The sequence below is a fragment of the Sciurus carolinensis genome, chromosome 15 (assembly GCF_902686445.1).
Source record: "Sciurus carolinensis chromosome 15, mSciCar1.2, whole genome shotgun sequence".
Classification (NCBI taxonomy): Eukaryota; Metazoa; Chordata; class Mammalia; order Rodentia; family Sciuridae; genus Sciurus; species Sciurus carolinensis.
Genome location: NC_062227.1, coordinates 11,891,611 through 11,918,059, shown reverse-complemented (window position 1 = coordinate 11,918,059; position 26,449 = coordinate 11,891,611). Strand labels below are relative to the sequence as shown.

The window sequence follows — 26,449 nt, the reverse complement described above, 5'->3', positions numbered from 1 at the left end:
TTGGCGTAGCTCTTTTCCTCCAGTCCTGGCAAGCCGGGCTCATTTTCTGGCTGTAGAGGCTTTTCCAGAATGTCACGTGGGGGGAGCCGTGCAGATCGTGGCCCCCGAGGCCGGCTTCTTCCTCGGCCTCCTTGCCCAGGCGTCTGGGCAGACACGGAAGCCATGAGGTCCGTGTTCAGAGTGGTGCTGGTGCTTCTCAGTGGCGACTTGGATATATGATGTGAAGCCCTGCACTGAGCCATGCTGTCCATGTGTGGCATGCGCGGCGCATACCTGGTGGTGATGCGGGTCAGGGCATCACAGAGGTTTTAAGCATGCAGCGCCCTTTGGCATTGAAATGTGAATGAAGGCGAATTTAGCTTATCCTAAACAATCATGGAAGCCAAGAAGCAGTTATTGAAAAGAGTATTCAGTGTTTGTAGATGGAAATTGCAGATAGCGACTGCGAGACGGTTAGGTAGGAGGTGGTACCGCGATATTCGTCAGTCTTTGAAAACGCTGGTGGCAGGTGTGCTTCATGGGATGGGAACCGGCAGGACACATCGGTTGACCAGTCCATGGAGCAGCAGTAGTGAGGCCCGCTGCTGGGGCTCTGTGCTGACCCCGGCAGGTCAGAGGTGTGGCCCTGGAGGGCTCCCGCTTGCTTCTTGGGTCTCGCCTGCAGGATGAGATCTTGGATCTCAGATTTTCTGCAGGAACACTCGTTGTGGAAATCAGAAGGGAGACACCAAAGGAAGAGGCGGATAGGCGTGCCTCCAGGTCTCTGTCACACACACACAGCAGACGCGAGTCACACAGCATACACATCCCATGGTGCCCACAGGTCACCACCGCCCCTGCACACACACACACACACACATGCACACACACGTTTACCACACCACATACACATACACACCACAGCACACACCAGTATCCATCCGCACGCCTCACACCCCCGCCCACACCACACTGCAGACATTGGTACCAAACACAAACGCCCCCTGCCCCGTGCCCCAAGCCACACACAGCACACGTTCATAGACCACCCCATTCACAGAGCACGTACATGCTACACGGAAACACACAGCACATGCCGTGTTCATGCGTACGTGTACTGCACGCACAGACCACGTGCACTCTGCACTCACTGTGCATATACAGCACCCAGGTACACACACCCCCTTCACACACACTGCAGCACACATGCCCAGTACCACTCGGACACGCCTATTACACGCATACTACACGCCATGCACACCCAGCATGCACGCAGGCACACGCAGGCACGCATACGCACACAGAACACACCACAGAACAGAACGCACCACAGCACGCACACACACACAGACACACACACTCACACTCACATCACACGTCCTGGGAGTCCTGGCACGCCTGCCAGACTTGTCACACGGACGAGCCTTGTTGGCAGAGTGGGTGACATCTGCCAGCACTCTGCTTTAAAGGGCACGTTGTGAGGAGCGTGCCAGCGGCACCTGCCCTCCCACACACGGCGAGGGCAGGAGTGTGCGGGCCTGGTGCCACGAGAGGAGGTGGGCTTGGCGTGTGCCGTGGGAAGTCCCCTCCCCGCCCCAGTGTCCTGCAGGGCCTGTTAGGGACGGGCCTGGGGTTGACCAGAAGCCCCTGGGTAAGTGGGGTCGGCCGGTGCCTCCTGGGGGTGGGGACTTCGAGGTGCCGTGACTCCTGTCATATCCCTTCTTGGCAGAGTTTGTTTTCGGACACACATGAAGTGTCACGGAGCTGAGCCTCAGAGAGGTTCCAGTGCATGCAGAGTGTTGCCCAGACGTTTTTATTAGAATGCAAAAACTTTGTGACAGCCAGGAAGCCTGGCTGTGTAGGTGTCTAGGCTGGCGGCTCTCGGGCCTGACAGTGACCCACAGCATCTTGGCACATGCACACTCGGGTGCACTCACGTTGGCACGCTCGCCCACACACACCACTACAGCAAAGATTTGTTGGTAACAGTCACCCTTATCTATACAGGAAAAAAACTGTTTGCACCCCCAGTTGAAAAACACTGAGCCCTAGGTGGTGCCTGGCCCCGAGCGGCTGCGTGGACACTTTAAAATTCTGCTGTGGGGTCAGCATGCGGGAGCTGTGCCTTGTGCCATGTGCGTGGGGACTGACTTCACCATGGCTCCCTCCCCCGGCTTCCCCCCACTCCCCTCCTCCTGGGGTTCCTGAGCTGCGTGCTGCCTGCTGTGGGGCCGGGTTTGGACTGCACACCCAGCACAGCGGGGCAGGAAACTGGGTCAGAGCAAAGCCCTTGAGCAGGCGGAATTGGATATCTGGTGTGTTTGAAAACCCGGGCAGCCGTGGCTCAGGTTGCAAGCGTGAACTCTTGTGAAGCCAGAGGACTCAGCTTCCTCTGGCTGCCCGTGTGAGCAGCGGCCACCTCCTGTGATGTCGGTGAGGACGGGTCTCTCTGGATGGGTCCCACCGTCCACAGCTCTGTCCAGCAAGATGTGATTTTTGCCAGCTCAGTAAAACCAGGGAGGTGGAGAGAATGTGATGTTTAAAATAGATTCCAGTCATGGAAGGGAAAAAGCCTTTGGGGAGTTACAGACCCCCATTTATTTATCAGTACCTGCTCGGCGATTCCACGAACCGGGGCATGGGCTTATTTCAGCTGGAAGAAACCGTCATGAATAATGAGCACATTCATTTCTGCAGAGAAGATGGAAGTCTCTGCTTAGACATCTCGCTGCAGAAAGGAAGAACAGAGAATCCAAACACGCTCTCCCGCCTCTTCTCTGCAGAGAGGGGACCTGGAGGAGCCCGCGTCAGCATTCTCAGAAAATAAACGCCGATGTCATTCGGAGGCTTCTGCCCAGAGGTTCTGTGTCAGGACTGTGCGGACGCGTTTCCCAGCACTTTTGTGGTTGGTGCAGATGGAGAGACGCTCTCCCAGACACAGCTGCATTTACCACTCTCCTGGCTGTGAGTCCATTCTTGCTGGTGTCACCCTCTCTGACCTGCTGGGCAGGGGACCTCTTTGTTGCTCCAGGAAGCAGAGCGTGGCTCCTGCTACATAGAAGATGTTTCCCGCCAAGTGATTTTTGCAGGCTTGGTGGGGTGAGTGGCGTGGGCGCATCCCCCTGGAGCCGGACTCTTGATGCTGCGGATAATGCCTTACACATGTGGCCTCCTTGTCTTTGGATTTTGATGCTTTAGAGTACCAGTCTGGTCAGAGTTGACATCAAAGGCAAATTTCGGGGGTCCAAGATTTTGGCCTTGCCGTTGTCTTCCGCTGCGTAGGGCGATTCCAGTGTGGCCACTCCCCTGCCTCTCTGAGGTGCACATGCTCTGCGTACACATCCCAGGAGAGCAGCAGAAATCGGGGACAGCCAGGAGGCAGTGGTGTCCAGTGGGTGCTGTGGCTGTCCTGAGCTTGCAGGACCTGGGGTCCCTGACCTGAGAGAGGCCACGTGGCTTCTTGCTGCCTACTCCTCCAGTGGCCTGAGTCTGCCGCTCTTCCTGTGGGTTGCCAGAGCTTTGCAGTGGGTCACCTTGAGCTCAGAGGCCTCTCTAACTTCCTGTCCCGGCTTGGGGTCCAGGGGAGGTCATGACCCTGAGACTGCAGGGTGGCCTGGAAACCCTCCTGCATCATTTCACATCCGCCTTTTCATCTTCTGACTCCTTTCCCTTACACCGAGAGGCCTGCAGAATCCCCCCGGAGTGCATCTGGTCTCAGTGCCCAAGGGCTCTTCCTACTGAGAGGCTAGTGTGGGGTGTCCAGCGTGAGGGCACACACTGCTATCCCCTGCCCCTCGTTGCCAGCCACCAGCCCTCCATCCGATCTCAGCAGTGTTGACTGTGACTGGTTCCACTCTGTGCACGTCAGATTCTGCCACATCTTCACGTGCCACTTGGCATCTGAGTGTGACTCACATTCAACTCACAGAGGGCTTTATCTTGCTCTGCTACTACCTGGTACAGGTTGACCATCCCGAATCCAAAAGTCCGAAATGCTCCAAAATCTGAAACATCTTGAGTGCCAGCCTATTTCCACAACTGGAAAATTCCACAGCACGAAACTTTCATGCTCAAGATTACTTGAGATATTGTCCAAAGTTACCTTCAGGCCACATGTGTAGGGTGTATATGAAACAGATGGATTTCGTGTTCGGACTTGGGTCTCGTCCCCAAGATATCTCATTAGGCATGTGCAGGTACTCCAAAATTGAAAGAAAGAAAAAAAAAAAAAAGAAATGTGAAGCCCTTCTGGTCCCAAACTGTTATGGTTTGGATGTGAAGTGTCCCCCAGAAGCTCACGTGTGAGACAATACAAGAAGGTTTGGAGGAGAAACAGTTGGGCCTTGCTCTTTACTTAATGAGTGAAATAATCCCTGATGGGATTGACTGAGTGGTAACTGGAGGCAGGTGGGTGTGGCTGGAGGAAGTGGCTCATTGGGGGTGTGGCCATGGGGTACATATTTTGTATCTGGAGGGTGGGGTCTCTCTCTGCTTCCTGATCACCCTGTGAGCTGCCTCCCTCTGCCACACTCTTCCGCCATGATGTCCTGCCTCACTTGGAGCCTAGAGGAATGGAGCCGGCCTTCTATGGACTAGGGCCTCTGAAACGGTGAGCCCTCAACTAAACTTTTCCTCCTCTACAGTTGTGCTGGTTGGGCCTTTCGGTCACAGCAGTGAAACAACTGACTAAAACACAAGCGATTTGAGCAAGGGAGGCTGACCTGTGTCCCATCGTGTGGGTGTGCCACAGCTGTGCACGTTTATATGCGATGCACACATGTATACACACACACACACACACACACACACACACACACACATACACACACAGGCATACACATGCTGCCTGTTTGGATTCCAGTTTGGGACCATTATGAATGAGGCTTCTGGGTATTTCTGCAAACAGGTGGTTTCAGTCCTCCATCCTTAGGGACAGCAGGGCTCTCAAGGGTTTATGACTGTGCTTCCGGGGTGGCCCCTTGCCTCTGGGTGGTGGTGCTCACAGCCCTGGTCTCAGAGCTCACAGGTGGCCCTGTCCCCTGCCCGCTCTCAGCCTTCTGCCTCCGCGCAGGCCTCTGAACTTGCTCCGCTGCCTGAGGGCCCCACCTCTCCTCGGGCGCTCAGACTTCCCTCAGCCACACTCTGCACCTTGCCCACCTCCCCCAGCCCAGGGAGGCGGGTGGCAGTCTCTCTGCCCTGGTGTTCCCGTGCTTCACTCTCCTGTCCTGCCACTTGGTGACCTTCAGTTGGCTGCCATCCTCCACTTCTAGAGCACGTGGTGTGGGGTGTGCAGGTGGGACCCGGGCCTCCATGGCTGCTGTAAGGCTGCCGGCAGGACAGCAGGCAGGATGTTGCCTTCCCAGTGAGAGAAGGGTGCAGCACCACCCTGGGGGCTGGAGAGGGACACCAATGTCCCCAGTTCTGGAGGACAGAAGTTCAAGCCAAGGTATCAGCAGGGCTGTGGTTCCCAGAGAGGCCAAGGGACATCTCTCCTGGCTCTTCCAGCTCCTGGGGGCCCCAGGCCTCCCTCAGCTTGCGACAGCGTCACAGCAGTCTCTGTCCCATCCCAAGGCCGACTCCTCTGTCTCCTCCATCCTGGGTGTCTCTTCTGGGACACTTGCCATTGGTTCAAGGCCCTCCAGGATAGTCTGTTTCGAGGTCCTTTGCCAGAGCACGTCGGCAGAAGACCCTTTTTGTACGTGAGGTCGCAGCCACAGCCTGTGGTCCTGTCCCTCAGTTCCCTCCAGCCCAGGAGAAGACAGTGGAAACCCTCCCTGGAGCTGGGCCCAGACTGCTGGCCCTGGGGGTGGGGACACTGGCTGGCAGGCGGGCCCCTTCCCTGGGAGGTATCTCGGCCAGGCTTTATCAGCCGGAAAATGGAAACTGTGGATGCTCTTTGCTCCGGTGGGAGCCGTGGAAACTGCTGCCCGTTGACTCAGAGGGGAAACAGGAAAGGAGTCTTCTCTCTGCTGCTGCATGTCAGTTTTTCTCCATGCGGTGGGGGGGCTGGGGCCGCGCCTCTCAGTCATGTCTCTACAAAAGTGCATGTTGAATCTTCAGTGGGACAGGAAGTGAGATGTGCTGACTCACTTTTTCTTTATTTTAATGGCATTTTTATTGTTTAGAAAATGGAGAAAGAAAGCAAAGAGCTTCCTCCTCGTGCTGGGTCAGTGCCATTGACGGCGGGCCTTTCTGGGGTTGTGTGTGTGCATGTGTGTGCACGCGTGCATGCGCCATTTCAGAGATGCAGCTGTGCACACTCCGACAGGCTTGCACACACAGAGCAGTGGTTACGGGGTGTGGGGTTTGCAGCTTACTTAGTCGCTTACCACTGGGTCATGGTTCTGTACTGTGCAGGAAGCTGTGCCTGGTCCCGGGAGCACCTGCACCCCAACCCTCCAGCCCCTGGAGGTGTCCCCAGTTGGCCACACCCCGACCATTTTTCTTGGTGTGTATTGCTTTTGTTCAGGCATGGTCAGCTTCTGGCCACCTGCCCAAGGGACATATAATAATGGCCCCTGTGAATAGTCTGAAAAACAGAAACTGGTGTCAGTGGCAGAACTGGCATGCACGTGTGTGCATGCGTGTTCACACGTGACTGTGTTCTTGTGGGTGTGCACGTGCGAGCCCCTGCATGCGCAGTCCGGTCCACAGTGCACAACCAGCTGGAAGTCGGCGTTCTGGAAGGTTTTCCTGGACTCAAAAGGTGCTGCTCATCAGGCGGCAGCTCTTTTATTTTCCAGAAGTCTGAATTGTATTTTCAGCCAAAAGATTAAAAGCCACCCTTGCTCCTGCTTGTGCCCCTAGCTTGTCTAGAACGACGACAGGGCGGGGGAGGGGGAGAGATAACACGGTGTCACAGACCACGTGTGGTTTCTCTGGGAGTCAGCTCCTCGGACTCCGGTGACATCGGCTGAGTGTCCCCGCCACATGCTACACGTGTGCCCAGATCGTTTGTGGACACAGCCTTCCGTGGGGCTCCCTGTGCTCACCGTTCCCTGGGACGTCCCTGTGTGGTCAGGTTCTGCCATGAAGAGGAGGGCACAGGACTGGGGCCTCTGGAAGCCAGGGTTGGCGCCTTCGTCGGGTCATGGATTGACTTTATTAGTCAGAGTCCACCAGATGAGGAGCCAGCAGGGAATGTGCTACAGAGACGAGATCGATTGTAAGGAGCTGGCTCACGGGATTGTGGGGCTACAGGTCCAGGCTGGGCAGCAGGTAGGAGAACCATAGAAGAGCTGCAGCGTCCCTGGAGGCAGAATTCCCTCCTCCCTGAGGGAGGCCAGCCTTTATTCTTTTTGTAGGCCTTCAACTGATCAGATGTGGCCCTCCTACGTGGTGGAGGGTCATAGGCTTTGTTTTTTGTCTCAACTTAAAATATTCGTCTCATTAGACAAATGCCTCCTAAAATTATCAAGAATGATGTTTGACCAAACGTGTAGGCACCATGGCCCAGCCAGGCGGACGCGAACATTAATCCTCACGCTGGTCCACCCTCCCAAGTGCCTGGACCGCATGACCAGATGTGTTTCAGAGAGATGCACGGGCGCCTCCCGGGGCGTTGAAGAACAGGGACGTGCCCACTGGTGGAAATGTGTCCCCGAGCAGGCAGGGCTTGTAATTCCTCCCCACGGCGATCCGAATGGCATCGCCGTTGGCGAAGGCTGGTGTTTCTTGCATTCTGGTGGCGGCTGAGAACCCCTCCGGGGCCTGCTGGAAGTGGGGCCTCACACCCCGGCTGACCTTTTCCTTAACTGGGTCTGCTGTTTCATGCCGGTCACTTTGCTCCCATATTTAGGCACAAGGGATAAACTCTGTAGGCACCTCCGGAGTGATTCCTGGTGTCCTCCCCCGCCCCGTTTGGCCTCGGCTTCCTGCTGGGGTGGCGGTGCTGAGCCACGCAGAAGGCCTGGGGCCCTGCCTCCCTGATGGGTCCTTCTTCTGGGAATATATGCATGCAGGTGGTGGTCTTGTCATTTCCCTCCCCTCTGTGGACTGCCGAGTTGGCCTCCGTCTGCCGGCTGCGCTCTTATCAGACGTCTATGTCAGACTGTTAATTGACAATAAATTATCCCTGAGACAGAAGAAGCATAGCCTGGCATTCTGGGACCATCCAACGTCAGCGAAGATCTGGACAGGAGCTGCCCGAGGACCAGCAGAGCAGAGCAGAGAGGCTGTGGGAGGCCCCAGGACCGGTGGGATGGAAGGCTTCCTCCTCCTCCGTCAGCTCGACCCTGGAGGTGAACGGACAGTGGATGAGCGAGTGAGGGCGGAGCTGCTCACAGGCTGGGACTCGGTGTTGCTAGCCGTGTGGTGGGGTGGGTGTCTCGGGCCCCATGCCAGGGCTGTCACCTGTGCAGGTGGGCCGAGGAGCAGGCTCTTGCGCACCAACTGGCAGTGGGTCAGTGTGTGGTCCACGTCCTGTCCTGTCTGAGGCTCCGAGGGTTGATGGCCTGAGGGCCTTGGGGCCCCAGAGGCCTGTCCTTGTCCTCGGGCGTGTGGGAGCACAGCCCTCAGCGTCACCCACTCACTAGCCTCGGGGACTTCCTGCCAAGCCTCCGTCTCATTGTTTCTCAGAAAACCAGGTCTTTCCAGGTAGCTGGGACATGCCGGGGTTTGTGACTGGCCTGTCGTCCGTCTGCAGGTTCTTCCTGCAGTGCTGGCAAGGCCTTTGGGTATACCGTGCACCTGGCCCCGAGAGCTTCCCCAGGGTGTGTGCCCAGTGACACTTCAGTCTGCGTGGCCATTTTTGGCAGGCCTGCAGCTCCTCTCCCTCAAGGTCCTGATGCGAGGGCTGCTGTTCTTGGAAGTGCTTTCTGGTACTTTCCAAGGCAGGACAGCTGTCACTTAAACCTAGGATCTTCAGCTCTGACCTTAACCTGACCTTTTACTGCAGAAAGTCTTGGCCAGGGGGACATGTGGGTGAGGCGATGGTCCGCCTGGCTTTCTTCTCCTCTTTGAAGGTCAGAAGACGCCTGGTAGGTCAAGCTGGACAGTGAGGCATGATTGAGCCCTTGTCCTCGGCCAGCATGATCTGGAAATTGTAAAACCTGGAAAGGTAATCAAGTGTCCCCGTTGAAAAGTTAATAATCCACAGGTTCTGAATCCACAGGTCCCACAGATAACTCAGAGCTTCTGACCGTAGAGAAAGGAAGAGAAATCACTTGAAGTGCAATCCACCTAGATTATTTACTGGGTTCTTGCATCTGTGTATACAAAGAGAGATGGCTGGAAAGGAGGAACTTAGAGACAGACGCAAGGATCGGTTTATGTTTATTTGTCTTATTTGGATTAAAATGCTAGTGGTTTCTTAGCCTCAGCCTCAGACATGGAGTTTAAGTGGAGGTTAATCACTGCTGACTGCCTGGGTCACACAGAGTGGGGAGTGAGTCAGGCTGTTTATCCTCAGTGTTTACTGGGGCCAGGTGTCTAGAATCTGCAGTTTGCGCTTGAACATCTTTGGAGTGAGGTGCCTTGGGAACCAGGGGTGGGAAGGAACCTGGTGCCTATGTATGTGCAGAGCTCCCCTGTGCTGGGGAAGGGACCCTACCCTTCAGGCCCCTTTGGGATCCGAAATAACCACTGAAAGTGCAGGGAAGCCCCACTTCCCTGGGGAGCACCCCATTTCTCTGGGTGATCTCTAGGGAAAACCTGAGGAAAAGTGTCCCAGCTTCTGTAACTGAATGGTTGGCCTGGAGTCTTTCTGGTGGTCCGTTGTCTGCACTGATTTCCTTTTGAAGGTTCTGGTCTGCGCAGATGTGGTACAGTGGTCTCCCTTTATCTGCACAGGAGGTACTTGAAGGTCCCCCAGTGGGTGCTTGGAACCATGGCTAGGACCCAGCCCTACTCACATTGTTTTATACATACCTGTGATAAAGTTTAATTTGTAAATTAGGCATGGTAAGATATTAATAACAATAACTAATGATAACAGACCAGTTATAACAATGCACTGTAATCAGAGTTATGTGAAGGTGATGTTTCTCTCTGAAAATATAGCTTTGTACGTTTTAGAAATCTCTGCATGTGATCTTTTTCCTTTCCTTAGGTTTAATTTTATACACATACTTTAACCTTTTTAAAGGAAGCACTTGAACAATTTCTCTTAGGCATGAGAATTGCTGGTATCACTACTCTTGTGCTTTGAGATCATTATTAGATAAAATAAGGGCTAGTTGAACAGAAGCACCATGATATGGAGACAGTCTGATAGCCACAATGACTACTAAGTGACTAACGGGTTGGTAGCATATACAGTGTGGATACACTGGCAAAGAAATGATTCATACCCTGGGAGGGGACAGGAAAGGATGGTGTGAGGTTTCATCATGCCATGAAAAATGGTTCATAATTTTGAAACTTAGGAGTTATTTACCTCTGGAATTTTCTATTAAAATTTTTGGGCCATGGTTGACAAAGCACAAAAAGCAAAGCTTCAGATAAGGGGAGACTACTGTATGGCTAAAAATTCTAGCTGCTTGTTCAGGTCTGGGGTATATTTTTATTACTTTTTGGTTGCTTCTGTCTCTGTGGAAAGGAAAAAGCATTATTCTTTTAAAAACAAAAGGATTGGACAAATTGGAGGTTTCTGTTTCCTGTGTGATCACAGCATTGGAAGCCCCTATCCAGTGTGTAACCTGAGCCAGGAGCACAACATGCAGAGATAAAGTGTGGAACAGTGTCCCTAAACCACTGGTCTCAGTTATCTAGAGAGGGTGACAGAAAGGGATTTTAGCTTTTTGCATTTTGAACTGTTTTATTTTATATACAAACAATTTTGTAAATCTACTTTTCTGATGAAGAATTAAGGTTGTGTTCTTACTGTGGCAAAATATGCATAACAAAATGCACCGCCTTAATTGTGCTTTAGAGTAGGGTTCAGTTGTGCTAAGTGTGTTCACACTGCAGCCCTGAGCTTCCCCATCTGCCCAGACTGAAGCTCCGCTCCCATTGAACACCTCCCGTTGTCCTCTCCTGCCTGGCTCCCACCCTCCCACTCTCCATCTCCTAATTTGGACTGTATTCCATATACCTGGAACCAAATAGTATTTATCCTTTTGTGACTGGCTAAAAGCAAAAGTTCTTTTTTTTTTTTTTTCTTTTTTAATCGTCAAATGTTAATTTGAACTTACTTTTCCAAAATACGATCGCATCTGGATGCAGAGGTACAAGTGGGAATAGCGCCCGTTTCTCAGGGAACTCCCGAGGAGCAGCCAGTGGGGTGCAGCCAGTGGGGCGTATTCTCCTCCCGCCTTCCCAGTGCAGGCATCGTCAGGTTTTGATTGAATCACGTCCCTATTTGTAAGTGCAGATACAAGACGACCCAATTTAATTTTTATTAATTAGTCAGGTGTATTCAATCCAGATAAAAGGCCTTTTGGTAAAGGAACCTGGCTTTGGTTAGACAGGTAGACAGATTAAGAAGTGACTCCTTGTTATTTCTGAATATATCAAATAAAATTAAGACTTGACTTTTGGTAAATGTATGTGCATGTACTGAGTTAAGTAGTTAAATATACTGAAAAGTATTTTTCCCTTTTGTGCATGTCATGTGTGAATGAAATCACATAACAGGTAATTTTATTCTTTAAAGGAAAAACATTGGTAGATATGTCTTTATAAAAAGAAAATACACCAGTTTTAATGTAAGATTCTGTTATGATGCCTTTCATCCCAGGTGAAATTTACCCAAAGGGGATCACATCTGCTCCTTTCTGGTGACATACATGGCACCGAAAATAAGGGCATGTAAAAGACATTTCAGTTGAATTGATGCTGTCATTTACTTTCTGCCTTCTTTTCCTTTGATTTTATAAAATTAATGATCCATAAGGGATTATTTTGGCAGGCATTTCTAGGGTCTTGACACAGGTGTGGATCTGTATACCCCCCGCTGCAGTCAGGACACCGAAAAATCCCATCCTCCAAAGATGCGTCCCTGTCGCCTGGCTGTGTGTTCACCCATCCCTCCTAGCCGCCTGGCTGCTGACGGCTGCTGGCCTGTCAGTCAGTCTGCCTCCACCTGCACAGCTTTCCTTTCCAAGAGCGGAGCATGCGGTGCCAGGCAGCAGGGAGCCCTCTGGCTCTGGCTTTCTGCTACCACGTGCCCTTGAGGTTCCTTCGAGTGGTGTCTATCACTCAGTAGTTCTCGGTTGTGTTCTTGAAGAGTTGCTGTGAACATTAGTGCACAAGCTTCTCTGTAAGCCTGTGGTTTCAGTTGCTTAGGATAAACACCTAGGAGTGGGGTGGCGAGGTCGTATGGTAAATGTGCGTGTGACTCGTGAGAAGTTTCCCGAATCCCTTCCACAGTGGCCAGTCCCTCCTCTGCACCCTCTGCATCCTCCCCATGCCTGATACGACTTGTCTTTATTTAACATATATTATGTGCACAGTGTGTCTTGTGGTTTTAACATGAATTTCCTAATGACTAATAATGTAGAATGTCTATTTGTCATCTCTATGTCCTGGTAAACTATCCATTCAAGTCTTTTGCTCTTTTTTTTTTTTTTTTTTGGTACTAGGGATCGAACTCAGGGGTGCTTGACCACTGAGCCGCATTTACAGCCCTCTTTCATTTTTAATTTTGAGATGGGGCTTCACCAAGATGCTTTGGGTATCACTAAGTTGTTGAGAATGTCCTCAAACTTGTGATCCTCCTGCCTAAACCTCCTGAGTTGCGAGAATTACAGACGTGCACCACCATGCCTAGTCTTTTGCTCATAATTTAATTGGGCTATTTTCTTCTTATTGAGTTCTGAGAGTTCTTAATATATTCTAAATACAAGTTCTTTGTCAGGCATGTGATTTGCAAATACTTCCTCCCAGTCTATAGCTTGTCTTTAAATTCTCTTAATTCTTTAAATTCTCACAGAGAAAACAATTTTAATAAAGTTCAATTTATAACTTACCAGTTGTTACTAGAGAACACACAGACATATATCTAATTTTGTGTTGTTAACCTTGTTCTTTCTGACTTGGCTAAAGTCACATCAGTTCCAAAGAGCTTCTTTTTGACTAAAAAGTTCCTTGGCATTTTCTACATAGGTGAGCATGTTTCTCTGGGTACGCCATTTCATTTCTTCCTTTCTAGTCTCTGTGCCTTTTATTTTTATTTCTTTTATTTCTTGCCTTATTTCACTGGCCAGTGCTTCCAGTGCAATACTGAGAGGTCATAAGAGAGGACGTCCTCACCTTATCCATGACTTTAAGTGGAAAGCATTCAGTCGCTCACCATTGAAAATGATGTCAACTCTGGGTTTTCATAAACGCCCTTTATTGGATTGAGAGAGTTCCCTGTCGCTTCCCAGTTTGTTGGGAATTCCCCGCCAACCCCCATGGTGTAGGGGATTGAACTCTGAGTGCTTTATCCATGAGCTAGAGATCCAGCCCTTTTTATTTTGAGACAGGGTCTTGCTAAATTGCCAAGGCTGGCCTTGAACTTGTCTCAGCCTCCTGTGTTGCTGGGATTACAGGCATGTATCACTGTGCTCAGCTTGTAGGGAGTTATTTTTGTTTTTAATCGTGAGTGGAGGGCTGGGGATATAGCTCAGTTGGAAGAGTGCTTGCCTTGCAAGTATAAGGTCCTGGGTTCACCAAAAAAAAAAAAAAATCACTAATGGATTGTGAATTTTCACATTTTTTTCTATATAAATTGATATGCTTATGTTTACTCTTTGGGTTAATATGGTAGGTTGCATTTATTGACTTTTGAATACTGAACCAGCCTTGCATTCTGGAATATACTCCTTTTGGTTTTGGTGTGTTATTTTTATGGATCATTGAATTCAGCTTGCTAATATTTTATTGAGGATTTTTGCATCTGTGTTCATGAGGGATGTTATTCTAGAATCTTCTTGCACTGTCTTTGACTTTACTATCAGTATATAATGCTAGATTCATTTAAGCTGGGAGAAGTGTCTTCCCCTCCTGCTTTCTAGAAGAGATTCTGGATACTTGCTATTATTTCTTCCTTATCATATTGAATAGAATTTGTAATAAAACCTTCTGGGTCACTTCAGATTTTTTTTTTTCCCTGAGGGTTTTTAACTACATATTCAATTTCTTTAGTGTTTATAGTATTGTTGAGGTTGTTTGTTTTATCAGTGTGAGTTTTGGTCATCTATAGTTATTGAGAAATGTGATCTTTCCAAGTTGTGGATTTTATTTGCACAGACTTGTTTATAGTGTTCACTTTTGATGTCTGTGGGTTCTGTAGTGATCATTCCTTTGGTTCCTGATATTGGGAATTGGAAATGTCTTCACATCCTGGGACCTTAGGTTTAGTGTGGTCACCACCTGCCAAATTCTCAGGAGGCTGAACCCCCTTGGTTTGCACAGGGCTCCCTGGGCAGAAACAAATGAGGCTCAATAGAAAGAACAGGAAGAATAGAAAGAATAGAAAAGAATAGGAAGAACAGAAAGAATAGGAAGTCCTGGGGCAGCACATGTGTCCAGGACTGGTAAGTTAATACAGGCACCTCAGTGACCTGCGTGGCTTTGGTGTCTTCACGAGGGCCCGGTGGCTGCCCAGCAGCAGTTACACATTGGGAGAATCTGCCTGGCTTTGTACCAGCGTGAAAGGGATCTGCAGCCTTTGAGGTCCTAGAGGGTAGAGGAGGTTTCCAGCCCTCGGTCATGGTGTTCGAGGTGACTCTTGCCAGGTGTGTTAACGGTGCAGATTTGTTTATGTTTTCAGTAAAGATCACAGTGGGTCTATTTGAACACCCGAGGCTGAATTGGGTGGCGTGCTTAGTGTGATCCTTAAGCGGAGGTCGTTTTGTTTTCACTTGGTGAGATCGAAGATGATTGACAGCATGTCCCTGTGAAGTGTTCTCTTCTTTTGTCTTAGGATGTAGATAGTTTTTGGAATGTCAGAGCTATGGATTTTTTTCCCGACTGACATATTGCAGCATCTTCTTATGGGAAGGAAAAGGTCACAGCTTTTTGGTAATTCTTCAAGGAAGATTAATTTTGCTTTATTTAATTAAAAAATCTGTGTCATGCTGGGCTTCAAAATAGGAGAGTGATTGATGAGCAATCCAAGAAAAGTAGGTCTCGCAAATGCACAGGATTTGGAAATCCTTGGGGACTGTGAACCCGGGGAATGCCAAGCTGCTGTGACGGCCCGACGCGGTGATTGTCCTGGATCTTCTGTGTCTTCCTGCAGGTGGTTGTGTCGCCTGTGGGCTGCACAGCCAGTGTCACTGCACAGGTGTGCCTTGGGCGTCGCAGTCTGGTTAGGCAGGAAAGTTCCAGGTGACACCAGCTGGAGCTCCCACGGCTCTTGGTAGTCGGGCTGTTCTCCTGGAGTGAGGCTGGGAGATGCCAGTCTCCCTGCCCCTTCCTCGGTCGTATCCATGTGAGGGTTTGGAGGACTCATGACTTTCCTAATTATGATCCCAGCCCCCCAGTTTTAAAGGTGCCCAGGTTTACTCAGTACAAATCAGTCAAGGAGGGAAATTAAAATCAGCTCCTCCGTGAGAGAGCTGTGTTTGAATGTACATTTGTCCCTTAGTGTCCACGCACGTGGGGATTGGACCTAGGACCCCCTGTGACCACCAGAATCCACAGATGACAAATCCCTCATGTAATGTGATGTAATATTTGCATATAACCTACGTGTACCCTCCCCTATACCTTAAGCCATCTCTAAGCCAGGCGTGGTGGTGCGTGCCTGTAATCTCAATGACTTGGGAGGATCACAAGTTTGAGGCCATTCCCAGGAGCTTACTGAGGCCCTGTCTCAAAATAAAAAATAACAAAAGGGCTGGGGCGGGATATAGTTCAGTAGTAAAGTACCCCTGGAGTTTAAAAAAAAAAAAAAATCATCTCTAGAATACCTGTAATACCGAGTGCAATGTAAATGCTATTAGTCCTCATTATCCTGGGTTGTTTAGGGAGTAACAATGAGGGGGAAAGTTTGTGTATGTTCAATACACGGTGTTTTTCTTCTTTTCTGAATATTTTCAGTCTATGGTTGGTTGAATCTGCGTTGGCAGAACCCTTGAGGTCTGTGTGTCCAAGGTCACCTGGCTCAGATCGGCCATGAGCACTTGGGGCGCTGGGGCATCTGGCAGGTGTGAGAGGTGTATGTCTGTGTGTGTGCGTGCGTGTGTGTGAGTGTGCGTGTGTGTGTGTGTGTGTGTGTGTGTTTTCTCTTTCTCGACATCCTGGTGGGGTTGGGGTCATCCGGTTCTGTCGTGTCGGGAGGTGGGCAGCCGGGATGTGAGGGCAGGAGCGGGTGGTCCCAGGGTCAAGTGCATGTGCCACAACGAGGCAGGTGGGATGCGCAGGCTGCAGCCGTGCAGGAGAGGAGTGGCCAGTTCTGCCCACAGAGGCTTCCCAGCCTTAACCATGAGGGGACCCTGGTTAAGTTTCACATTTAGGGCTGCGCGCTCTGAAGGTGAATAATTCAGCATCTTTCAGGAGGCTGGTGACATTTTGCGTCTGCTCTGATTGCTGGTGAAAGAGTAACACAACCCCCTGCCTTCTGAGCTGGCGATATAGAACCTGCTGCTTCTGTAGTAAGGAGAGTGCTGTGGAAATGGAGTGACATCCTGGTGGAAGGTTCCAGCAACTGACCTTGGGTTCCCATTTGGCATGATCATGTGAAGACTTGGGACCTGCCTGCAGAGGAGGGCGGCCCTCACCTGGGAGTGCGAACAGAGCCAAGCTGTGGACAGCACTCCCTCCAGGTGGTTGCTGTGTGCTGTGTGTGCATCGCTGTGACAAAGGGCAGTTGGTGTGCTCTGAGGAGTTTGGTCCCTGCATACGTGTGGACGAAAGGCACAGACAGGCTGGCTGTCCCCTGGGCGATGCACTGCATGTATTCTGGACAGTTGGGACCCTTGCTAGGTCCCAGGTGGCCTCTTGAGCACCTGGGCACTCTGAGGGGCGGCTACACATGTGCTTGCGTGGTCTGTAAGCTCTAGGGTGTCCAGGTCCATGTGTGCATTGCACACCGGAAGCAAGCGTTGCAGGGGCTGGTGCTCTGCGGCTCCCCAGAGCCGGGCTTTTGCTTGAAGAAGGGAAGACCTGGGCAGCCCCTCTGATGCTGCGGGTTCTTAGACTCCAGGAGCCTGGGAGGAATCAGAATAGCAGAGGGAGAAGGCACTTCTGAGATGCATCCACACCTCTGCTGTGTGAGCTCCTATCTGGGCGGTCTCATAGTGTTTGGTTTCAGTGGGGGGTTTTCCAGGTTTTCCTCCCCTTGCCAGTGTCTGGTCCATTGACGCATGCCCCCGGTGGCTTTGGCACGGGCTGGGAAATCCCATGGCCAGCCTGGACGCTGTGGAAAGTCAGACACAAAACCCCGAGGGCCCTGCTCTACCCCCGTGCCCAGGGCCTGGGTTCCTTTCAGTCACAGGGCAGGCCAGCTCCTCACTCCCGGCACCCCCTTCCCCCCGGGAGTGCAGCTTTCACTGCTGGCACTTTCCCGCTCCTCCCTGGTCTCTCCAGCCACCACCTGGTCCTCTTGAGTCCCGGGATTCCTGGGCTTTGGAATAGGCAGCCTTGAGTGGCATGCCAGGGCTGGCTGGCTCCTCTGCCCCTGCGTGGTGGGGAGGGGCTCGGAGCTTCTCCCACCCTGGAGCCTTTGCCTTTGTTTCTCTGTTCTTCTTGTAGCGGGAGAAGGTGGTTGTGTTGAAATCTGCATTTTTCTGGTTGCCATCGAAAGGAGTCTTTTCTTTCGCTCTCTTGTTAGTCATTTTAACAGAATTTGGGGCATCCTGGGAGCCCCGAGCACCGGGGTGGTGTGGTTAAGTGGTGGAGGCTGTCTGTCCCTGGAGTCCTCTTCCAAGGCAAGGAGCGTGGGAGAACAGGTGACCTGGCTCTGTCCTTGTCCTCGGGGTGAGTGGTGGCCACATACATGGCTGGATGTCGTGCTGAGCTGGCTCCTGGGACCCCTCTGACCGGCCCACCTCTTGAAGGGTCTGCGTGTGGGCGTGTGGAAATGCCCGTGTGCCGAGGTCGACTTTTGAGGGTCCGTGTTCTCCATGGTGCGGGGCTCCCCAGGGGTCCCAGTGCTGACATTTTCCTGGGACTCTGGACGGGTGGGACCTCACCCACACCTGTGAACACTGGTTTCCGGGGATGCGGCCCCCAGAGGTTTTACCGTGCGTCCCAGGCGGTCGTGTGGGTGTGCAGCGTGTGTGATCTGTGAACCATTCGAATAAAAAGCAAATCAGGACTTAGTAAGAAGGGGCTTTCTCAGAAAGGGTGATTGCGAGGGGGACGGGACTGTCCGCGCTCTGAGTGTCAGATCACAGTGTCACAGGCGTTAGGCCAGAAGGGTCTTGCTTTATGGGGGGTGCAGAGCAGGCCCAGAGGGGCCAGGGGTGGGGCACGAGCTAAGTCCCCAGGGGGTTGAGCGGGCCAGCCCCTTCCCAGGAGGGGCTTCGGGAACGAGAAGCTAACCTGAGGTTTGGTCCTGAGGGGTGTGTTGTGACGGATCTGTGGGGACAGCAGTGTGACTGGTCACTGAGGTCACAGAACAGGAATTGGAGGGTCTCTGTACCCAGGCAGATGGGGGCCTCCTAAGCCTCCGTCATGTGGGGAGGGGCCTCCTCACGGCAGCTGTTTCACGCAGTCCGGGGGTTCTTTCCTTTCCCTGTCTGTGGGCACAGGACGTGGTGAGCGAGGGCTTCCTGGTGTCAGCCAGAGTCTCTACAGAGCGGGGTGTGTTGCGGCGGTGGACCCTGCTGGTCTGGCCTCCCTCCTTCAGCCAGACGGGCCTTGACCTCCATTCCCAGGGTGGTGTCCGACCTGGAAAGTGACAGAGGCAGGAGCCTGAGCACAGGGAGAAGAGGGGTGGGTGGTCGAAGTGAGAGGCTTCAGGGTCCCGGAGGACCTGCCTCCTCCAGAAGATGGGCCCTGGAGGCACGTCCCCCATTGGTGTCCTGGAGCCTTGGCCCGTCTCACTCCCTGAAATGCCCTTCTCCTTTCATCCTGGAGCGGGGTCAGGAGGGGCTCCCCCCCCCGCCCAGTTCTTTTCCTTTAATGTTACAAGGCGACTCATTCAAAGCTGTAATTCTGTGTCCTCTAGTTTGGTTGTACAATCGGACACACATCCATTTGTGGTTTGGAATCTAAGCATTTTACAGATTGGCAGTATTTCATCAGTCGGAAACGTGTTAGGTGGGTTTCCAGTGTCGTCAGTCGAGGTGATACCAGACCTTAGTCAACACTGGGTGTTTTGATCATTACCACCAGTGAGCCAGCGACTCACCTCTGACCCATGAGCAGTTAGGCACTTTCCTCTCCATCAGTTCCATGGAAGATAAAACGGTGACGTTGAGAGAGTCTGCCAGTACTGTAGAGGACACCACCCAGCCAAATCCATGACTTCTGTTTCATTTGTTCTTTCTGGTTATACATGGCAGTAGGGTGTCTTTTGAGATAGTGTGCAGACGTGGAGTATAACTTCCCGTGCCTGCGGTTGTACGCGAGGTGGAGTTTCACTGGTCGCGTATTCATATATGAACAAAGGATGGTCATGTCCCATTCGTGCCACTGTCCTCCATTCCCATCCCCCTCCCTGCCTTCCTCCCCCTTTGTCTAATCCAATGAACTAGTCTTCCCCCCGCCCCCCCTTGACTTCTTAATAAAGGTGCCTCTTGTGCTGTTAAAAATCATCTCGAAGTTTGAGGCGCCATACAGTTTCTTTTTAAAATTATCTTCTACAATGGAATATTGTTCAGCCATAAAGAATGATAAAATTATGGCATTTGCAGGCAAATGGATGAAATTGGAGAATATCATGCTAAGTGAGATAAGCCAATCTCAAAAAACCAAAAGACGAATGATCTCTCTCATAAGCGGATGATGACACATAATGGGGGGTGGGAAGAGTTAGTGTTAGGGTTAGAGTTAGGGTTAGGGAGGGGGGCAAGAATGGAGGAAGGAAGGACTGTATAGAGGGAAAAGAGGGGTGGGAGGGGTAGGGGGGAGGGAAAAAATAACAGAATGAATCAAACAACATTACCCTATGTAAATTTTTATGATTACACAAATGGTATGCCTGTACTTCATGTACAAACAGAGAAACAAGATGTATCCCATTTGTTTACAATACAAAATAAATAAATAAATAAATAAAATTATCTTCCTGGTGTCACTATTATACATAATAGTGGGGACTGTGCCGTATTCCTGTATGTACATCACATAATTGCATCCATCCATTGCCTCTACCTTCCCTTTACCTCCTGTCCGCCCCGCCCCATCTCCTGCCTCCTTGCTCTACTCTACTGGTCTTCCTTCTGTTATTATATTTTTGGTTTTTTCTTTTATATTTTTACCCCAGTACCAGGGATTGAACCCAGGGGTGCTTACCTGCTGAGCCATGCTTCCAGCCCATTCGTGTATTTTGTTTAGGGATAGGATGTCAAGGAGTTGCTTAGGGCCTTGCTAAGTTGCTAAGGCTGGCTTTGAGTTCTTAATCCTCCTGCCTCAGCCTCCTGAGTCTCTGGGATTACAGGTGTGCACCACCATGCCTGTGATTATTTTCATTTATTTTTGTTTTGTTTATTTTATTGTTGTCATTTAATTAGTGCATTATGATTACACGTGAACGCAGCTTCGATCGTGGTACCTTCGAACGTGACCACAGCATGACTTGGTAGCCGTCATTCCCAGCCCCTCCCTCCCTGCCTCCCTCTCCATCCCTTCCTCTGCTCTGTTGGTCTCCCTCTGTTTTCATGATGTCCCTTTTGTATTCCTTTTTTCCTTCCCTCTAGCTTCGACCTGTGAGAGCAAACCTTCACCCCTGATTCCTGAGTCTCGTTTATGTCACTTAGCATGAAGTTTTCTGGTAGGGAACCACTTTGCTGCAGCCTGGTGCACACCAGGAGCACAAGGTAACACTGATGGAACCACCCATCTCCTCTGTCCCCTAAGTTCTGACTCCCTAAGTCTCCCTACGTTGTCCCTGGCAACCCCGTGCTGTTCAGGAACCGTGGTTCCCAGAGTGTGACCCCAGACCTACAGCAGCCTCACCCGGGAGCCTGTGAGACATGCATGTTCCTGGGCTCACCCTGCAGCTCTGCAGGACCTGGGCTCCCACTGACCCAGAGATTGGCTTTTCATTCACCTGTCCTGCGTTCTGTTGCGAGTTCTCTGTGATGACCACCTACTAGAGGCTCTGGGGGTCCCCAGGAAGCAGCCATCGATCAGAATCTGTATCTGAGAGTCAGTGTGTGAGGTAGGAAGGACCACGCACAGTGTGTGTGCACGTGTGTTCATGCTGGCATGTTTTATGTGAGTGTGCACTGGGCTTGTGTGTGTGTGTGTGTGTGTGTGTGCGCCAGGCTTGCGGGCAGATGCGCGTACACGTGTGTGTCTGCATGGGTGTCTAGGTTTGTGTGTGTGTGGTGCCTGTGCGGTGGGCGAGTTCTCTCAGAGGCTCGGAAGGGAGCTGTGTGGCCAGCCTCGAGCTGGCCTTCTCTGCGCGTTCCATGTCTGATCGGCAGCCTCAAGACAGAAGAGGGGGCTGCTAAGCCGGGGACCAGGGCAGGCGTCTGCTGCGGTGTGTGCAGGGTGGAAATGTCGCCGACAGAGTGTGTGCACACGGTGACCACCCTGCCCTCGGACCCCCAGGCCACTCCACAGCGTGAAAACCTGTCGCTGCTTCCTGACCGTCCCCCAGGTGCTGGCTCCTCCTGGACAATGTATGGAGATGCACACGGAGACCCTGCTGGCCCTCCACCCCCACCCCTTCCTTCTGCCGTGGGCAGTTCCGTCCCCACACAGGAATGCGGCTCTTCTTCACAGGAGCTGCCTAGGATCCAGGCACCGGACAGACCCAAGCAGCCCCCCTCTGGGCAGCTGCTGATGGACTTGGAAGACCTGTCCACGTCTCACTGTGATGCTGGGATGTCCTTTACCCATCTTGGTGTCTGAGTAGGGTATGTCTGGGTCTCTCTGTTACATTAACTGGGTATTTATGAAGAGTGGAGGCTGACTCAGCGCTGGGCCCGCCAAGCCCAAGGCCGTGAGGCTGGCACCAGGCAGGGGCAGCCAGCAGCAGAGGGGGCCACCGGGCAAGGCAGTGGGCGTGCCAGCTGGGCGCTCTCGCTCTTCTTGTGAAGCCACCAGTGCCGTTGTGGGGACCCACCCTGGGGACCTCACCTGACCCTGACTGTCCCCAGGATGCCTCTTCCCAGCACCTCAACATGGAACTGGGGCTTGAGTTTCTGCTCTCTACTCCACGGTGGCAGCTGGGTCTCCACCCGTGACTTCTGGTGGGACACTGGGATCACAGCAGACACACAGCTGGAAGCAGCACTCTGAGCGCTGGGCGAGGTGGCCTCGGTCTCCTCCTTCCCCCGCGGTGGGGTCCTCCGAGCCCCCCCACCGTCGCCGGCCCTGAGTGACCAGCCTCCACGTTACTGCCCGTCTGAAAGATGAACGCGCCCGTCTTGCTTTAACTTGTCCTTCTTTCTTTGTAAATGGCGTTGAACAGCCCGCTCCCCTGATATTTGCAGTTTTGTGCCCTAGGTGGGGGGCTTTGGGGACCCAGGAGCGCTTTGTGTTTTTTGTGAGTTGCTTCCCGTCTGCCGTCCCTGTGAGGTGAAGTCATCCTTCCGCGACCTTAAGATTATTTTTAAAAAACCCACAAATGCTGCTCTGTTTTTTTGTTTCTTCTTTTTATCTCTCTTTGGCCTTTCTCCTCTGCCACTTCCTCTTCTTCTGATTTTGGTTTTTAAATATATAATTCCTTTTGAAACTTAAAAATTGTCAAAATACCACGTGCTAGCACGGCCGCCGTTTCAGGATGTGATTCTCCGAGGGCCTGGCTCGGAAGCTCTGTGCGACAGTGTCCTTCTTTACCGTGATTGGTTTGGATTGCAGTGTTTCTGGGTGAGCCTTTGACCACCCTGGCTCTTTCCCTGTACTCTTCCAAGCTCAGGGATGATCTGATCTTTGCTATTTTGGCTCCTGTTTAGCAGCAGAGGGGAGGGGAGATGGGGCAACCAGGGAAGGTGGGGACGATGACCTCCTTCTCGGTGCCTGCTGTTGACTCTCTGTTGACTCCAGTGCCTCTCTGGTCTCACCTGGCCAGGTGAGGGGACAGTGCTTTTGCAGAGTCCATAGGGGCATTTGTAGCATGAAGTTTGTCAGAGTCAGTATGGCGAAGGATTCTGGTTCAAAGGTGGTCCCGCTAAAATGTCCCCTTTTCTGACTCTGTTTCAGACTCCACTAGTACCAGGCAGTACTGGGAAGAAGCCGAGTCTCGCTTGCTGAAATGTTCTGTGACGCTGGTTATTAGGTAAGTGAGGGACTTGCCTGTGGGTGACAGTCCCCTTTAGAATGGGCTGTTAGAAGGTCTTGTCCTTGAATGGTGTCCCGTCCTGTCAGTCAGCAGCTACCTCTGTGCCTGACCCCATTGGTGACTGGAGAGCTAAGAAGGGATGTCTGCCCCAGCGAGCTCAGGCATTCCTGCCTGGAGGATCACGGCCTGGGGGTGCACCCCAGAGGACATCAGTGGCTCTGCTTGGATGTGGACGGGGAGGGGCCACCAGTGAGGTGACATGGGGCAGGCTCTTTCGGGTGGTGAGCCCAGCACCTGGGGTCAGCGCTGACGTTCCCGGGCAGCATGGGAAGGGGCTGGGGGGGTGAGGGGCAGCTTGCGAGTCTGCGCCCTGCCTGGGACCCTTCCTGCGGTTCCCTGAGGACAGCATGTTTGGGCGAGCGGCCTGGGTCTTGGAAGCTGCCGTGTCTCCCCGCCCTGGGGATGTGCAGGAGCTGGTGGCCCTGCTTCTCTTCTGTCTCCCCAACTCGCAGCCCTGCAGTGTGGTCAGGGGAGTCTGGGGAGGGCCCAGGGGCCTGGGAGGCTTCTGGCTGTTGGGCTCTTGTCCTCACTCCTGTCCCTCCATGCACAGGGTGGAGGACAGAGCAGGGGTCTCTGTGCGTGAGGTGCAGAGTGCTGGTGTGCAAGGGCCCCCACACAGGCGTGCGGCAGGCGGCCAGCCTTCCGGGCACAGACAGGACACCGAGGCTTGGTGTGAGGAAGCGAGGTGCCCAGCCACTTGTGGGGCCCTCTCTGACCCTGTCAGCCACCCCCGATGTGCTGTGGTTTGCCCACCTGCAGGTGCTGTGTGACCTGGGCCCAGTCCTTCACCTCTGGTGCTTCAGTTTGTTCACCTGTGAACTGGGAGGGGTCAGTGTCGCCTGGGCTGGCTGGGGAGTGCGTGAGGGCCATTCCTCTGTCCTCACAGCCCTGAGGGCATCTGGAGCCACTGGGGCATGTCCCCATGCAGGATCACAGCTCCCCGAGACAGCAGAATGGTAGCTGCAGTACAAGGGACCCACGTCCTCACCAGCAGGGCCTCAGCCTCCGAGGAGCCCCAGGCTCTATTCTCAGCCTCGCGCCTGCAGTCACCTTGGTGGCCTTTCACTGAAACTGGAGTTGAAGCTGTCAGTGGGCATCTGTGGCGGCCCCAGAAATGCATCGCTTCCCGCTTGGGGCCACCCGGGTGGTCGTCCTGTTTCTGGCGTGTCCTGTTGCTGGGATGGAGCAGAAGAGAGGAGGGCTCCAGGGTGAGGGAGCCTCTCTGCTGGACTGGGGTGGGGCCGGCGCCCCACGTCCTTGGCTGTGGAAATAGCTGTAGGGAGACCAGCCGTTCAGACCTCAGCCATCCGTGCTCCCGGAGGCCGGGGGAAAGGTTCCGGCAGGCGCGTCTGTGTTAGAAGGAGTTTCCAGATGTGACTTGGTTGTGACGTGCAGGATCTTCAAGTCCTGTGTCCTGTGCAGAAAGCCTGGTTGTGCTGCTGACCATTGGCACGGCCCCTGCCCTGCAGCTCCCGCCCACGGGCGGCTCAGCCCTCCAGATCCTTCTCTCTGTGCCTAGAGACGCCCCTGGCTTTGCCTTTCACATCATAAACACAGCAGTCCCCGCTTGTCTGTGATCTCACTTTGCAGTTTCAGTTACCTGTGGTCAGCCAGCGGGGAGTACAGAGCGGTGAGGTATTTTGCGAGAGAGAAGAGAGACCACGTTCACACAGCTTCTATTACAGAGTTGTGTTGTGATTGTTCAGTTTTATTACTGATTATTGTTGTGCCCGATTTATAAATTTACAGTCATTTACTACAGGAAAAAGCACAGAGGATGTGGGATTCATACTGCAGGTATCAACCGGGAGTCTTGGACCAGGCCCCCTGCGGATAAGGCTGGATGACTGTGGTCTGCATGTAAAAGGCCATTTTAAAAGGAAATACTTGAGAAGATTAAGACATATATTCTAGAACTTGCAGTGAAGTGGAAGCAAAAATAACTCTTTTCAGGGATCTGTTTCCAGTGTGAAGTGGTCCGTACAGAGGGCTTTGCATTTGGTGAGTCCTTGGCTTGGGGACAAAGCAGGCATTGTCCTTCCCATGACTCCCATGGGACCGTCTGGAAATTCAGCCAAGAATGGAAGGGTGGCCTCTGCAGGGAGCTGGTGTGTCCACACAGGGACGGCAGTGACCCCGGAGTTCTGGGAGGCCTTGGGTGCTGGGGGTCCTGGGGGTGTTCCTGCAGCCTGCTGGGCAGTGCTGGGGACACTGGCAGGATGGCTCAGGGCCTTGAGGCCCCAGGGTGGAGGGCCTGCCTCCCTGGGACACCCTCTTGGGCGATGGAGAGCGGCGGATAAAGGCTGTGTCAGGCCGGCCATTGCTTTTCCTGGACTCCGGCTCATCAGAAGCCGAGTGCAGGGAGGGAATCGCTTTGAGGGCTGTCGTTCCCATGCTGCTGGCCATTCAGGTTCCTCCTCCCCTTTCCCGACCCTGGTGAAAGCAGTGCTGTAACCTCAGCAAGCACACCGTGTGGTGCCCCTGCGCTGCCCCAGGCTGAGAGAGCCCCAGCCCCCAGGGCTGTGTCACCTGCAGTGGGCTGGGACCGGCTTGTAAGGAGGTGCTTTATTTTTAGCAGGCGTCTAGGAAGCTCAGAACTGAGGGTAGGACACTTGTCGGTTTAATTAAGTGACGCCGAGGTGGGAGGTAATTACTTCTGCATGTTCCAGAAGGCCTGGGAGGGTCTCTCTGGTCCTCGACTGATCCCGTGAGGCTCTCACCTGAAGGATGCCCAGGACCCTCCCCTGGGGCGTCCAGGGTCCTGCGGGTGCTGCTCTAAAGGCTCCTGGGTTCACTAACCTAGAGAATCCACATAAGCAGCCTCGACCTTGGTGTGGGTCTGCGTGGTATCAGCTGCACGTATTGTCTTTCAGTCGCTTGGTGTGATCGGGTCAGCAGGTGTCAGGACGCTGGTGAGACAGTGCGCGCCGTGGCTCTCACCTGACAGGCCGCGTGGAGAGTTGGCACCACGCAGCCGGAGCACAGATGCAGCCAGCCTTGACTCAGGACTCTGCCCTGGGCCACAAGCTGAGGGTCCAATTCTAGTGACCAGAAGGTTCCATGCCCTCAGCCTGCATAGGTCCGAGCCCGTTCCTCACTGCAGCAGCTACGTGTGTGGCCCATGCTGCTTCTCTGCACTTC

The 26,449-nt window shown here is 52.8% G+C and overlaps 1 protein-coding gene across 6 annotated transcripts in view; it reads left to right on the top strand.

Annotated features, from left to right (window-relative positions):
• Positions 1–26,449, top strand: part of Sema4d (semaphorin 4D) — a 117,283-nt gene that overhangs the window by 10,635 nt on the left and 80,199 nt on the right. For all 6 annotated transcript variants that reach the window (XM_047526284.1, XM_047526286.1, XM_047526287.1 and 3 more), the window contains exon 2: positions 23,170–23,245. The gene's annotated coding sequence lies outside the window, so the exon portion shown is untranslated. The remainder of the gene's footprint in view (positions 1–23,169; positions 23,246–26,449) is intronic.